The following is a 16608-nucleotide window of genomic DNA, read 5'->3' on the forward strand; positions in this document are numbered from 1 at the left end:
CGATCAAAACCTGAGCACATTTATCATTCGTTGTTCGTTAGCACTTGTTATGCATAGTCGCCTGCCGGAAACCATGTCTTGATAGCTGTGTTTAATGTTTACGATGATACAGCTGCCATTAAATGCACTATATATCCAAAATATGTAATAAAAATTATTTTAAAAAACTTAGCTACTTTCAGCTCCTCGCTGGATTTTTTACCCACTTTTAGCGACTTTCACGCTGCCATCTAGCTAATTTTGCCCACCGACATTTGGCAACACTGCTTCTTGTCCGGCAGTCTGAGAAATGAGAAGGTATTAGAAGAACTGCACACACCAAGCCGGACGCAACACAGGTCAGTGTGTTCCCACGTTTTGCTCATCGGCCGCTTCTTGCTCGTTTTTTTTATGGACGCATCCAGGGGCATGCGTATCACGTATGTGCGGCAGACATTAATTATGAGTTTCCCTTTTTTACAAGCTTAATTCGCGTTTTGCGATGTGGCCATTGAAGGCCTCGACTGACTGCTTGTTTGTTTTGCAACTTCAGTTCTTTTCTGCGGTTTCGAGTTGTTATTTGGCTATTAGCCTGTTTAGTTCTCAAATATCATTTCTATTCATTTCCCTGCTAACGTGGCCACAAAAAAAAAGAAGCCTCGCGGATCATAACCAACTTCAGTTTTACACGCATCAATGGTACTACACGGGCATACATCTGTGCCTTCTCAGGTCATATCACTTAGGGGTGATCTTGTTGCCATTATCGTTTCCTTAACCAACCGCGATAATGATATGATACCATTTATCACCATGATATCCTTTATCAAATTTCCACTTGGTTATGGCGTACGGCGCTAGTTGTGTTCAACGCTGAATTTCTTGTTCAGTTTGCTGTTTTCAGTTGAATTTCTCCGCTGCATTTTGTAGCATATTTCTTGAGCTGCGTTTCAGGGCTTCTTTTCCGTTCCTGTGCCGTATGTATTTTCGCACGTTAAATTCTGATGTCGTGAATTGTATTTTTAGTTTGGTTTTGAGCCGTTAATTCATTTTAGTCTGTCTGCGTTTCGTTGGTGTCTAATTTGTATGTTTAATTCTAGTCAGTATGAATTCAAAGGTGTTACCTGGCCCCCTTGCTTTTTGCTCCGATGTGGAAGTATATTTAATTAATTAATTAATTAGATGGAAGTTTGCCCCCTAGTTTTCTGCGTTCTCCGTGCGCGCCGCATCCCAATCCATTTCATATATGTTTCCAGTAGTGTGCATTTAGTGCCTCCGAACTAAAGCACCATAAAATTACCGCCCAGAAGGACTTTGAGCAGATAGGTCGTTTAAAAGTTTTTTTACCTCTGTAGGCAGTACAAAAGGAAATGATTCGGTGCATAATAGGTAGATAATAGGTAGTACAACAGCGTACTGTACTGCACAGAAGGCTAACGAGCATACTTCTGTTATACACCCCCCCCCCTTTTTTTTTTGCCCCCATGAACAGAGGATCATGACTAAAAACTACTACAAGATACTCGGTATCGGCAAAAATGCCTGCGTAGATGCAGTCAAGAAAGCCTACAGAAAGCTGGCTCTCATGTTCCACCCAGACAAGAACAAGTCGTCCGGAGCCGAAGAGAAGTTTAAGGAAGTGTTAGAAGCGTACGCCGTTCTGAGCGACGAAGAGGGTCGTAAGGTTTACGACATTGCGACGGAGAAACAGCGAACCGCAAGGATGCGCAGTCAACGTCGGGTAGCACTGAGAAGTCCGGGCAGCAAGGTGTCCCAGACATGGAGCATGACGTGTACGTGACTCTTTCCGAGATCTTCTACGGATGCAATAAGAAAGTAAAGATCATACAGACGGTCACGTCACAGAACAGCCGTACACCCAAATGCGAAGTGAAGATATTCACGATCGACATAAAGTCTGGATGTAAGGCGGGAACCAAGATAGCATTCCCCCGCGAGGGGGACGAGACACCCGGGACCTTAGGCACCACTCTACCGGAGAACATTGTGTTCATCATACGCGATCAGCCTCACCCGCTGTTCGAGAGAGTGGGGGTGAACGTTCATCACACATCCCTAATCGCACTTAAGGAGGTTAGTACCTTGTTATCGGATGGAAGGACATGGTACATTGTTATGTAGTATAGTGCAGTGTCTGTCGCCTATATCATGTAATATATACGACTATGCGTTGGAAAGCATTGAGTTCTTGTAGACAAAACTTGGCGCCCTTCAGCTAAGCATATTGTCACTTGCGAGTCAATTCGTGATCATAAAATGTCAAGTGACTGCTTTCCCGAGGCGGCCCAAGGCGAGAAAATTTTGCTTAACTCTACGATAGTGGTCGCAACCGAAGACGCTTCACACCATGAGTATGTTGCCGCCTTTTGGGTGCGATACGTTGCTATTGCCTCCGAGATTGCAGAAATTAACGCGTGCTATTTTTATTTACAGTTTTCCCGTGGCAAACCACTGACTAGGTCTGAGATGAAGGTATGTGTGATGTAATTATTTAATCTTTCTTTAATGTTTACTCAATCGACTTTGGTGATCTCCAATTGCCATTGCCAAGGTCTTGCCACCAAAAAGAAAAAAAACGAATATTGCTGTAGTAAGTTGGCGTATAGTAGTACCACCAGAAAAACGCAAATTTTGGTAGGCAGGACCTCGAAAAACTTGTGAAGGAAAAAAAGGAGTCAGTACTGATGGTTATCCTTTAAAGCAGTCAAGACCCCTTTTGGACAAACTTTTCGGACTTTTCGACAAGCATATCCGCATGGTTAGGAAGTTGTAGTAGGGATGAAGTTGTATGTATCATAGTAATTTCACAGCCGAATGGCATTGGAGGGTGCATAGGACAGGGAATTCTTGATGCCGCGTACAAAAATACCGGTAATAGCGTGAAGCATTGCACGAAATTTGGCAGTTTTTCGAAAATCCCGCCATGTTGCTGTCAGCATGTGAGGTTGAGAACGCATACGTCGCATAATATTTTTCCAAAAAAGGTCAACACCACACTTGGGATTCCTAACCCGGTGGAACAAAATGCGTTTACAGCTTGCTTATACGGTGTACATACGTTATTCAAAAACATGGCAGCATGTTTATTTTTTTTTCCTTCGCGACATCCCTATATCGGTATCCTGGGACCCATAATGCTACTTACTGAGCTTTTAGCTTTGGAGACCGTCCAGTTATTGTCGAAAAAAAAACTGGTTTAAACCTCAATAAGAACTTTATTACGCAAGCAGTACATGTCCACGCACAAATTCCGATAGTTGAAAAGGTAGGTGTGAGGAACGCTATAACATGACAAACTTTGTCGAAACAATTTGAAATATGGGTATTCATAATCAGACTTTTCGCTGCATTCTAGTTTCTTGTACTCGAGCCGCCGATTATTCCAGCACCCAAGTTGTCAGTAACCATTTATCACCAAGGCGAGGCATGGAGTGTCAACTTTTCGTACTGTGTGTGACGCTAGAACCGTTAAGAGTATTTTTGGTTTGGTAAAGGTTTGAAGCATGGTTGTCAATGTTTTTTTATCTCTCTCTTTCCTTCTTTCCTGCACTTCCAGACTAATGCACATTACGAACTCAGGGTGCCCAGCCTGACCGACGGCTATGGAGCAGTGGGATTGACCAGGACTGAGGTCAACGCGGGCGGCACAGTGAAGCGCATCAAGGGCAAGGGATTGCCCCATCACAACAACTCGAAAACGAGAGGGGACTTCGTCGTCACAGTTAAAGTCGAGCCCACCCGAGTGGTTTGACAGTTGTATTTTTCCTGAGCAGTAGTCACGCTGTTCCTTTTTTTTAATGTTTTCACACTCGCTACTAAAGTCGAGTAACATTTCCGTGTTTTCATTCCAGTCGCATCGAACTTGCCATTCTGAATGAGGAAAGTAGAAAATTACTGGACAGAAACTAGAGTGCATTTTCAAGTTAAGAGAAATTGGAATGTTCTATATCCGAATGTACATAGCTGAAAACACTGCTAAATATTCGTGAGAGTTTTATCAAAAATATTTTTAATATATTTCACTGTTTATCCTTGGGAAAACAAAAAGTGTACACACTGAGCGATATGCTTTTACTTTTTGCGGAAAAAATAAAAGAGAACTGTATATTTCTGTCAACATCGGCTTCATCTGCATATGTGAATATTCGCCATCATGATATTCTTTTGTGTTCGTCGGCAAGCAATTCCTGCGAGGTGTAATTGCTGCCCCAGGTGTTCTAATTCTCACTAATGAGATGCTAGCCTCTTGGTCGTGACCTGGCTGCATGTAGCTCGACCGCAGAATGCGGCTCCTCGCGTGCCAAAGTGTTCGCGACACCATACCACCTATACTCCTCCGGCACATTTCGACATCTAAAGACAGATAAGTGCAGTGCACTAGCAACCACATTGCAGTCAGGTGCCACTAACTGAGCTGATCGGAACTAAAACATTTAATTAGACCAACGTCAAGCTGCTTACTTCCCGAACGGGGCAGCACAACGTAGAGTCACAATGACCAATCCCTGCATTTATGGAACTCATTCCGGCCAACAGCTTTGTTTTGGAGAAATACTGCTACCTCCCAGAAAGCGGAGCATGCCTCCGGCTTTTAGCGCTCTCTGCAATCTACAACTTCAGATTTTCCTCTCTCGTGTAAGTGCAGCCTCTTGTAGTCCCACATAGGCTCGCACCCAAATGAGCGTTACTGTTCAGGTTAGTGTCCAGCGCCCGAATAATGTGTTGGCTTGCCGAGACGTGCGTCGAGCGCTGAAACTAAGGATGGCTTTTTCAGAATCAGCTATAGCTCTGGGGGCGGCCGAGGAGGAGATGGCTAGAGCGATAGCCGCCTCAGACATGGTTATGGATGAGATATGAGAGGTTCCTGCCATGATAGGACGTTCTTAAATTGAGCTACATGAGCCGGAGAGAACTAGCCCAGGTGCCTATATAAAAAAGAAATCAATAACGTTAAAGCAGAGTTTCGACAGTACGCAACTGAGAGATATAAAAGGGTCTTAAGGTGTAGATCAATAAGTTTGAGACGAACAACCACCTGGATGGGCCCTGAGAGATGGAAAGCACACTACTCTAGCGAAGATCCAAGGTAGAACGAGAGAGAGAGATGGCTACACACTGTGAAAGAGCACTGAACAAGGCTACAGTGGGGCGATCCTCGAGCCAACATTTCCACAAGTGGACGAGGACAAGTCCACTCGTCGAAACGTTGGCTCGACCTGCGAACTGAGGTTTCCCCCTCTACCTTGTTCTGTACTCTTTCATACTCTTGCGAAGGAAATATTAAAAATTCAATATTGCGGTTGCACGTACCGTGATTCACCTCGACTTCTATGTTCTTTCTTTGACTCTTGTAGGAAGCTCTTCAGGAGCTGTGGGGTCAAAATAGGACATTAGATTACATTTCTTGCACGGAGATTTCCCTTTAGACTTGAGATGAGCGTGCTGTAGTGGAGTAAACCATCCCTTTGGACGAGATTCAATCTGGTATTTCTGAACTGCAGGGTTCGAAATCTTCGGGTAAGGATGGTATAAGGATAGATGCAGCCATCTAGGCGACTCTTCCAGGGCAACATGTGCTCGCCTCACCAAAGCGTGCTGGTCTAGGAACGACCTTGACGATCGCGAAGGTTCGGCATGACCATCACGCAGCTATTCCGCGAACTAACTAAATAAATACAGATAGATCGGAAGGCACATCGCGTTTTTTCACAACCCTGACCTAAAGCTGATTTCAATGTCCTTAAGCATTCGCTGTAACATAACCTAGAAGAACATAGAATCTAGGCCCTGAATAAAATAATGATCAACGGTCTCTGGCGTGTTACACAGTGGGTAATTCAAATTGAACGGCGCAAAAATCTCCTTAGAGTGCAGCCATGCTTTGACACGGAGCATTCACGTACGCAATATATATATATATATATATATATATTGCGGCACTTCGTCGTCCTTATCCTCGTCTTCGTGATATTCTCACCTACTTAATCCTCGTCTTCGTATATCCTCGTGTAGTTCACTACAATTTATATATATATATATATATATATATATATATATATATATATATATATATATATATATATATATATATATATATATATATATATATATAAAGGCATAAAGTGCGATCCCCAATGCTTCCCTTGGCCTCGCCGAGTGCTGGCTTCTTTCCTTCTTGTATTATAACGAGTACCCTCATTTCCCCTTCATTTATCTGCTTGTAGCTTACGGGGGTCTCGGTTCTGGCAGTCTTGAAGCCATAGGTAGCGTAAGAGGGTTCTAGCACAGCTTTCTCCCTCGCTCTTTATCACGTTCTACGCGAACTGGCGGTAACACAGGACGTTCCACGTCCGCCGCTATGGTTGAGGGTGGCGCTGGTGAACACTCTCAAGGTTCGTATACAGACAACATTAATACCCAAGAAAGTAGCAGGGGGGACAGCGGCCGATGTAGCTCAGTTGGAAGAGCATCGGATGCGATATTCGGAGGTCGTGGGCTCGGTTCCCACCGTCGGCACGTTGTTTTACCTTCTACTTTGTGTTTAATTATATTTCCCCTAAACAGATTACATTACTACTTTATGTGATTATTGAAGTAAAAAGTAAAACAAAAAGAGACAAAATGCAATCCCTAATGCTTTCCTTGGCCTCGCCTACAGTTGGCTTCTTTCCTTCATAGCGTTCCCTCATTTCCCCTTCATTTATCTGCATATATATCAAATGTTTGGGTAAGGGGTCATAGGTCCCAAATTGTCGCTCCGATGGGACAGTGATCCGTTCCGCCATCGGACAACAATAGGTCCGCCTCGCGCTGCAAAACCGGATTATGTGGCCCTTTTTTTTCTCTCTTCTAAATGTTCTGTTCGCACGATAAAAATGATATTTAAACATAGACATACTCAAAGGGAGATCTCTTTGTTATAACACTCTCAAACACACCCAAGGACGGTGCACTGGGAGCCACCGTTTAATTAAAACTCTTGTGCGAGAACACCACGGCTACATTCAAGCCGAGTGAGATGGCGCAGAAAACGAGTCGCCGGGCCCAGTCTATATATATATATATATATATATATATATATATATTGTAGTGAAAAACGAAGACTAACGTGTGAAACAAATAATTGACGTTTCGGCTGTGGAACAGCCTTGGTCAGAATGTCGGTACTGAAATGGAAGTTACAGTATTTGTAGAAAGGTATACGGCAAGATGCAAAAAAATCGCGCGGAAAAACGTAGACGCTTCGGGCACGTGACCACAAGGCGCTATGTGGGCCACTGTAGGAGGCGATAGCGTTTTGGAGTATTGTCTATCTTATAAATGCGGCGACAGCAGATAAACATACATACATACATACATACATACATACATACATACATACATACATACATACATACATACATACATACATACATACATACATACATACATACATACATACATACATACATACATACATACATACATACATACATACATACATACATACATACATACATACATACATACATACATACATACATACATGCATACATACATACATACATACATACATACATACATACATACATACATACATACATACATACATACATACATACATACATACATACATACATACATACATACATACATACATACATACATACATACATACATACATACATACATACATAGAAACATACATGTGCGAGATATTCAATAGACATAGCATCACTTCAAAGATAAAAGTATCATCCCGGATGAATGGAAGGTGGGGAACGTCGTTCCTGTATTCAAATCAGGTAACAAGCACCCTCAACTACCACCTCATTTCGCTAACTAGTATCCCTTGTAAACTCATGGAGCACGTAATATACTCTGAAATAATGCAGCGCCTTGATTCCATACATTTTTTCTTTCCATCCCAACATGGATTTGGAAATGGTCATTCATGCGAGACGCAACTTGCTACATTCATTCATGATCTTCATTCTAATCTCGACGCTAACATACAGACTGATGCCATCTTCTTAGACTTCGCCGAAGCATTCGATAAGGTTCCTCATAAACGCTTACTATTGATGCTTTCCCGACTTAACTTACACCCAGACGTTATTTCATGGGTACCGCGTATTTCTCACACATCGCTCATAATCTGTTATCGTTAATAACTGCTCCTCTAACCGTATACCAGTCACTTCAGACGTTCCACAAGGAACTGTTCTTGGCCCCCTCTTATTTCTAGTTTACATTAATGATTTACCACAAAATCTATCCTGTAGAGTCCGTCTATTCGCCAACGATAGCGTTATTTATGCCGCAGATACTAATGCAAATGACCAAGAATTCCTTCAGGAGAATTTTAACCGAATTTAAGCTTGGTGTAATATCTGGTTGATGACCCTTAACCCGACTAAATGCAAGCTCATGTCTTTTCATCGTCGTCGAAGCCCGTATTTATCGACACATACAATTTCTTGTCTTCCTGTCCAACGTGTTCCATCGTATACATATCTAGGCATTACTATCAGCAGGGATCTGTCATGGCGCGAGTCTGTAACAAATCTAATCTCAACTGCGAATAAAAAACTAGGCTTTCTTAAACGTCACCTTCACCACGCTCCTCAAGATGCAATTTACTTGCCTACAAATCATTAATTCGGTTGAAACGTGGGTACGCATCCGCAATTTGGAATCCCCGCAAGCATACCTCATTGAATCAAAACAAAGCTGCCCGTTTTATTCATCGCTCCTATTCATACGATATCAGCGTCTCATCTCTCAAACAGCAGCCACAATTACAAAGCCTCTCCGTCCGTCGTCACATTTCTAGCCTGCTTATATCACAAAATTTTACTTTTCCGATCTGAAACAAGAGCCGTACATCTGCGCGCCTCCAACACGCACGTCTCATCGCATCGGTCATCCGTTTAACGTTTAACGCCAACGTGCTCGTACAACTACTTTTTCAAAGTCATTCTTCCTCCTAACAGCAAGTCAAGAGTTTGAATAGACCTACGAATGAGAAATACTAAACTGCAACAATGCTTGGCACAGTGGGCAGAAATCTTGCTTTGGCTTTTCTAAGGCACACAGCAGCTTTATACAAGTCAATTGAGGAAACGTGAGGAATGGAAGTCATGTAACCATCAAAAGCGCTTATTTGAAGTAATTTTGTGTCGCCTCCGTATCGGACATGCCCATCTGACGCACAACTTCATTCTTAGGAAAAAAGAAAGGCCAATATGTGAAGGATGTGGAGGAGAAGTCACTATAAACCACATTTTATTATCCTGCATAAATTTCGAGAAACTGAGAGAAAAATATTTTACACACTTCTACAGAGAGCAAATTCCATTTCACCCCGCCTTGCTCCTCGGAGAGGATGCAATTGTCGACACATTCAGTGTTTTTAAATTCTTAGAAGAGGCAATGCTCATAAACAAGTTGTAATGTCCTTGATATCTGTAGTTCGTATTCCTAACATAAACACAATACATCTCGTGTTTGGCGCATGATAGCCTTAGTTGCTTATGCGCCATTAAACCCAACCCAACACAACAACACAACGACTTCCTTTGACAAAGTTTTGCATAACGTTGCACCAACTAGGCGACCCATTTTATTATTGGCATATTGCATTGGCGCAACTTGAATGCCCTAATGATTTTGGGTTAGTCATTTCGAAGACAGTGGTGATTACAAAAAGTCTGGGATAGCTGTGAACACAGTGATTTTCTAGGCTTTTAATTCTAGCAGTTTCATAGGATTACCAACTACTACTCTGACCTTCATGGACCTAACAGCTACAAGCTAGACCAACCTCTCCCTTTCTTGCAGTGTTTTGTGCTTCTTGAAATAGCTAATAATTATCTCAGTAAAGATACAATTAGATCCCAACATGTTTTTAGACTTTATTTTCTTTGTTTATAAAACTCGCTGCCTTGCTATTCTGAAGATCGAGAGCAGTGATGCATCTCAAACATAACACGTGGAAGGTAGGTCGTGCCACCCCGCAATCATGGTTTCCGGCCGCCCTAAAGCTTCTGCAGAATAACTCTTAAACGAGAAGGAATGACACATATAACCTTATTGTGTGCAATATCGTGAAAACAATGAATGCAGTACTATGCAAATAACCATATGTAAAATACATACATAGATGTTGACAATCACTTCACTTTCAGGCGCACTTTTGCCTTCGAGGCTGCAATCTGTAAACCGCTTTGCTACATAGCAAAAATTTGGTCTTATACCATGTATCTCAGCTGTTAGTTCTCCTATATACTGTACAATAATAGGTGCTGAGCAATGTTGGCATCTTTTTTTTTTTAGTTTTTGTTATTTCATATAAATTAGCATTGAAGTCTGACTATGAGCAATAAAAATGCTGGAAAATGATTCGTATCTCTACTTAACGCGCTCATCTCGTCTGTAATCCTTTCTCTTTGTAAAGAGAACATGAATAAACATAACTGCATCATATTCGGGTCCGCACGAACAGGAAACTTTATCGTAACACATATTCCTTGTTATTTTTTTCAATACTTTCAGCTGGCTCAAACTGATTGATCTGCTGGTGAAGCATCTTTCATTATTGGGTATGAAACTAGCAAAGAACCTATCACATAGCAATGTGTAAATCTCACAAGTGCTCATAAAACACATTAGTTGACAGCGCGGTGTGCAGTATCGCAACGAGACCTTCTATCGAGATTCAGCTGATAGCATTGCTGCATAGGCCTTGATTCGAGGAGCTCGCATGTCGCCCAAATGCCCACCGAAAAATGATTTCACTACTTATAACGCCTTAACACGCTTTAGTGACGTAGACCGAATATCCATGTATATTTCACATCACATAACATAACTTTATTACCTTAAAGACCCCCAGTTCGGGGGTATTACATAAGGTGTGGGTACATGTATGAAGATTATAGACAAAATAAACATAAGGGGTGGATACGCGTATGAATATTGTATACTGAATAAACACATTAGTGGTTAAATATTGCAGTTATACAATTACAAAATATGGATGCGCAGGTGATTCCAACAATGTCGTGTGGAAGGCCATGTCAGTTAACGGCTGAGTGAGGAAAGAATGATGCTGCAAACGTTGTAGTATCCGCCTTAGTTTGACTACCACCTATTTAACATATTATGTTTGCACTTCTCTGCTATGTCGAAACATTTCAATGCGTCAACCGTCGGCAAACATACTACCCAATAAATGCTTGCAGCACCGTGATTTGTTTTCGCGAAATGCAATCTGTCAAGACAAGGCAATATAGAACAAAAAACTGCCCACGATTACTTTACTTGCTGATGCGAAATTTGAGCGCAGCTCATCAGCTATTTCACCATTTATATAGATTGAGACAAAGATTTCGAGCAAGACACGTATGTACAATTACAGAGAAAGTTTTTAATTTTTCAGACGCATTCCTTCAAGAAACACTACTTACAGTTCTTGGCTGTCATGAAAGAAGCTTTGCGGTCGGAGAAATGACGAGAGCAGTTGAGTTATCGGGATGTTGCGGGAAGCAGCGCGACGGCCCATAGGAACGTTTCGCGGGGAACAGATAGCAGCGACTGACTAATGCCGCTGAGCTGACGCCGCTAGCGCGTGAAGCGAGTGAGAATAGGATGCACGCAACCGGAGAGCACCCTCGCCCCCTCGCCGCCACTCAGAAGAGGGGGGACCCCCTCCTCCTCTTTCTGCACGGTGGTGACGGTGTTCTACGCAGTCACGTTATTTGTCTTCACTCGCTAGCGGCGGCAGCGGTATCAGTCAGTCGCTGCTAGCGCTGCCTCCGGCGGCCCCCCCTCTTCCTGCCCTCGTGTTCTCCGGTTGCTGCGCGCGCTCCTGCCCCCATTGTTTGCGGCTGTGTACCCCCTTTCCTGCGAGGCTCCGGTTGCCGAAGCGCCTGCTCGAACTGGGGGGGGATGAAAGGGGGGCGGAGCTTGTTACGAGGCCGACGACGCCAACGCCAAACCCAGGAACGGTCGCCAAAGAGCTGCGCTATAAAAAGAAAAAAAAGAGCGAGTGCAAGAGCAGCTGCATGGCTTGCCGGATCTTTGGTACAGGCACAATTACACACGAAATCCATTTTTCTCATGTTATAAGCTAATCGTATGCGGTGACAAAACACATATTATAATAATGGATGAGATCCATGTCAGGCCAAGGTCAAATCCATGGAATTTTATACTGTCATTAGACACGGGTTCCTTTTGGAAAAAGAAAATAAGTAAAGATAAGGGAGGCCAAAGTCATTCTAGTGCTCAAGTGACATGCCTAAAGACAGGGACAAGAGCAAAAATAGAACGGAAAAGGTGGTGTTGTCTGTCAATAGGAGGCGTTCCAGACGCGATCCTACCTGAAGACGGCCGCGGTCTATGTTACCGCAAGGAGGGAAGCGTTGTCTCGCAGAACGGCTCTTTCTGCGCTTGCACTCGCACGGATACGTAACCTGCAAGAAAGGGAGCCGGTATCCTTTTGTTCACTTGGAGCGGAAAAAAAGCAATGGCACACCGACATGGTAACGTGACCGTGCCACGTAGGCAGCCGTCATCCAACAAGGTTGACGACTGGGCAAGTTGGTAAAGGTTCATATATAACCAGCCAAAGGACGAGACACAGGGTTGGGTAGTGCGCGTGCTTTTCGGAAGGAGTCTTCGTTGTTTTCTTCCGTTCAATAAACATTCAGTTGCTAGTCCAGCCTTGTTCTCCTCTTCTTCCCTGTGTCTCGTCCTTTGGCTAGTTAATTATGAGCCGTCCTCCGTAGGACGAAAACATGAGTCTAGAGCCGAAGCCAGACGATCTGCTGCGCAAAGCAAAAACAAAGCAAAAAAAGATGGGCCACATCTCCCATAACGAATGTTCGGCAGGCTTGATGCATGATCCATTGTAGAGTTCATGGTTTACTCCGTAGGCATGTTTTACCGGTTTTCATTAAAAAGAGTGCATTAAGAGAGTCGACCTCACTCATCATGCATCTATGTTGCTTGAGATATCATAGCAATTAAGTGGCGGAGCAAGTCTCTAGCCTTGCCTTCCATCTTGCTAACCAAGCAGGGCTCACATTCTACGAAGGTGATGTGCCTTTTTCAGCATTTGCGGAAAGGTAAGGCGGGCTCCGAGACTTGGTATTGTTGCTGATGAATTAGAGGGCCTGTCGGTAAATCTAGTTCAAAAACGACGCTCCGCAGCTTTTTGCAGTATGAAGTATAGTGGCAAGATTTTCCTATTCAGGATATCCAATGAGATCTATCACACTGCACTCAGCCACATTAATCTTGTTTTTGCGGGGCATATACCTGGAAATGTTTGGAAGTTTCCACCCTGGGCATGATCTTTAAACACGCCTAGGTAATTATCAAAACTTTAGAGCTAAACTCAGGAGGCGGCGTTTAAAAGCACAGTATGTTTCGTTGCAATGTTATTTTATTGCATACACTCCCATAGCAGTTCACCAAACTGGATACTGTCCGCTATCATGAAGTCGCTTTTCAAGCGAAATTCATAAGCTTTGGGGTTTGATCACATGATCGCACCATAAAAAGTAAGGTTAATTAGGCAATGCTAAAAATATTTTGCGAACTCGATTTATTGACGACAATTAGCTCTTTTAACGGTTTTAGAAAGTTTCTGCCTCGAACGTGCCTGGTAAAGGATTTTCATTTCTTTTCACCGAGCTATATTAATTTCTTTTCTGCAACGAACTTGCCGCAGTTTACAAGATTGAATCCTGTACATCCCAAAGCACTGTGAGTGATGCGAGCATGAAATCTGGGATGTGTAGAACGTATGCTTCAACAAATGTTCGCGTGCAACTCAAAGGGTGTGTTGCAAAACGACGCTGTGAGCAAAACAAATTATAGGGCATAAGGCAGAGGTTTTTGCGTAAAAGAAAAAAAAATAACAGGAGAGCTATCATTCATCGCGGTGAGTCTACAGCCACGGAGGGGGAGGCGACTAAGGAGCTGGCAGTTATAGGTCAAACGTGGCTACCGGCCGGGTTTACGCGATGTGCTGAAACCTGGCGTAGTATTGTTTACTCAATAAAGCTGAAAGTGCCTCTGACATGTCGCAACCAGAAGTCCTCGGGCTGCTGCCTTGGGCGTTGGACTGCGTGCGGTAGTATCAGGTGAGCGGTCGTGTTAACTGCGGACTCTTAATGGGATTTCGCTGCGAAAACACCCCATTTAGCCAATTCAGTCTCCCAGCCGTTCCAGGTGCTTTAAATCAATCAGTCTTTCACCGACCACGAACTGTGACATAAATACACAGGCGAAATAATTCTACTTGGTCTTATCTACATTTTACTTCCGGCATCACTATCCTGCCGACATGGTCATGCCAGTTGTACCATGCATCCATACCCAAATCCAAAAGTTGTCAATGCGTACTGATGTCATACCAATACAATATATTTAGCCGCGAAACGGCCGTTTGGAGCTAGGGAGCTAACTGCACCTAGTAAGTGAACCAGGATCAACCGCTAACGAAAGCCATAAAAGAAAGGCGTCAGAGATAAAGACATCCCTGAAGTGTCCTATATATATATATATTTATCTTTTTTCCTTTTGCTTATTTTCTTTAATATTTCCTTTCTCCCTTCTTTTTTCATTTTATACCAACCTAATTTTACATTCCTTTATGCGCATGCTGTTGCCATTACCCGTGAACCTATTATCGCGAACGTAGCGCAGCGGCCGCTTGTTATCATGATAGAAATGTATGCTCTCTTGAGTAGGCAAGATATACGTTGTGGGAATTCCACATTCCCCTCGCGAATACCCTCTCTCTCCGTCATATTTCCCCTTATGGCCTCCTTCCCCCGCAGCTGTGGCGGAGAGGGTGGGGGTGAGATAACTGGCGTCGGTTGTCGGACGACGCCGAAGAAGGAAATTTGGTGCTCCCAAGAAAACAGCTTGGCCCGCTAGCCGTGCCTCGGCGTTTCGTTCTTCCCTGCCACGGATGTGGCCAGAGCTAGCGGTGTGGCATCAGTTCTCAGTGCGGAACTGGAACCCCGTGAGAACCCCCCCAACATGAATGATATTATGCTCAGCCCGTGTGAACACTCACAACCTCTTTCCGCTCTTCTATTAGCCAATTTCATAAATATGTGGTGGGCTGATCAGAAGCAATGTTGTACATGCAATCAAACAGTTTGCTATTTCTTGGCTATTTCCTTGGCGCTCTATAGTATGGCTCCTTTGAAGTCACTGTTCATTATGGAACGCTTACACACGTTTCTTCAGCTGCTACTAACATCAAAAGCAATTTCTCTTGGGTCGCCCTCACTGCCTACTATTTGTTTTTTTTTTTCAACGGTAATACCCATTTTTGAAGCGAAAAGCTTCACTACGAGGATCGAAGCCGAGCTTCGCGTATGCCGTATGCAGCGGCCGAGTGACGTCGCAGCCAGGCCAGCAAGACGATGTACAACAGCAACAATACGGCCAGTCGTCTACAAACGCGGATTCTTATAGATTCCATGGTAGTCCTTTCGCTATAGCACGCAAATATGAGCATCCGTTTCAATAAAACAGCGTCAACATAAGCGTGGTAGCGCTGAAACACTAGAAACCAAAGAAAAAGAGACGAAGCTACAAGGTGTGTGAAGCTTCTTCGTTTGTTGACTGTGTCTTTTCCGCTAGCGTTGATATGCGTATCGTCTATAATTCCAAATTCCTAACTCACCAGGTTTCCAACCGCAGCCTTTAAAAACTGACATGTATCTTCAAAGCGTCTTTTCCACAGAACAGCGCGTATACATTACTTGCTATCGCCATGCTATTTTCGCACAGCATGCGCATGAAGGAACGTAAGCAAAGTTCCCAGTTTTACCGATGGTGGCGCTGGGTGTAACGGAGCGATGGCACCCACATACCAGCGCAATGGCCTCCGGATAACGTCCTTTTCCTACATACGAAAGAGCGATTATTTGATCTGCTTGACGCTTCTCGGAGTTGCGCGTCGACTGACACAGCAAACACTCTGTGGTGACCAACTGGGCATGCAGATTACCCTAGTATACACGTTCATGTCTGTGCGTAAGAAATTGCAAGGGACTTAAGCGACTGAAGTAATCAAAGGCGAAAGCCTGAGTGCCGCATTCTGCTATGCAGCTGGCACTAATTAGTAATTAATCAATTAATTATTATTAATTGATAAGTTAGACAATAAGTACTTAATTAGGCATTAATTAGGTAATTTTGAATTACTTAGTTAATTGTTTAATTTATAACTAATGACTCAATTAGTCATTGGTAATTTGTAATTAATAAATCAATTTGTCATTGGTAATTTCTCATTGATTGGCATATGGCTATATAAGGCACGCATTCGGGCATACTGTGGTGGTGCTCTGTGATTGGTCAAGACCTCTATGACGTCCTCCCGCCTCGGCCAATCAGGGCTGCCACAAAAGCGGGACACATTGTCCACGACAGCATGAGCCCTTAAGGCTTCCGCCTAAAAAAAAGTTAATGGGACATTTAAGCTTCTCCTTTATGGCTATGACGCGATAGCGGCAATGGATTCCTTGAGCGGGTTCGCTGCAGTTCTTTTTTTCGTTTACATGTACGCTTCGATCGCTTAATTAAAAATTTCTA

The 16608-nt window shown here is 43.3% G+C and overlaps 1 long non-coding RNA gene across 1 annotated transcript; it reads left to right on the top strand.

The window, feature by feature from the left end:
• The first annotated feature begins 307 nt into the window (after nucleotides 1-307).
• Nucleotides 308-4098, top strand: LOC146182978 (uncharacterized). Its single transcript, XR_014708701.1, has 3 exons — nucleotides 308-338; nucleotides 2434-2472; nucleotides 3557-4098. It is a non-coding gene; the product is annotated as an uncharacterized LOC146182978 (long non-coding RNA).
• The last annotated feature ends 12510 nt before the right edge of the window (nucleotides 4099-16608 follow it).

This window comes from Amblyomma maculatum, chromosome 7 (assembly GCF_055883805.1).
Source record: "Amblyomma maculatum isolate TAMU_Amacu chromosome 7, ASM5588380v1, whole genome shotgun sequence".
NCBI classification, from domain to species: domain Eukaryota; kingdom Metazoa; phylum Arthropoda; class Arachnida; order Ixodida; family Ixodidae; genus Amblyomma; species Amblyomma maculatum.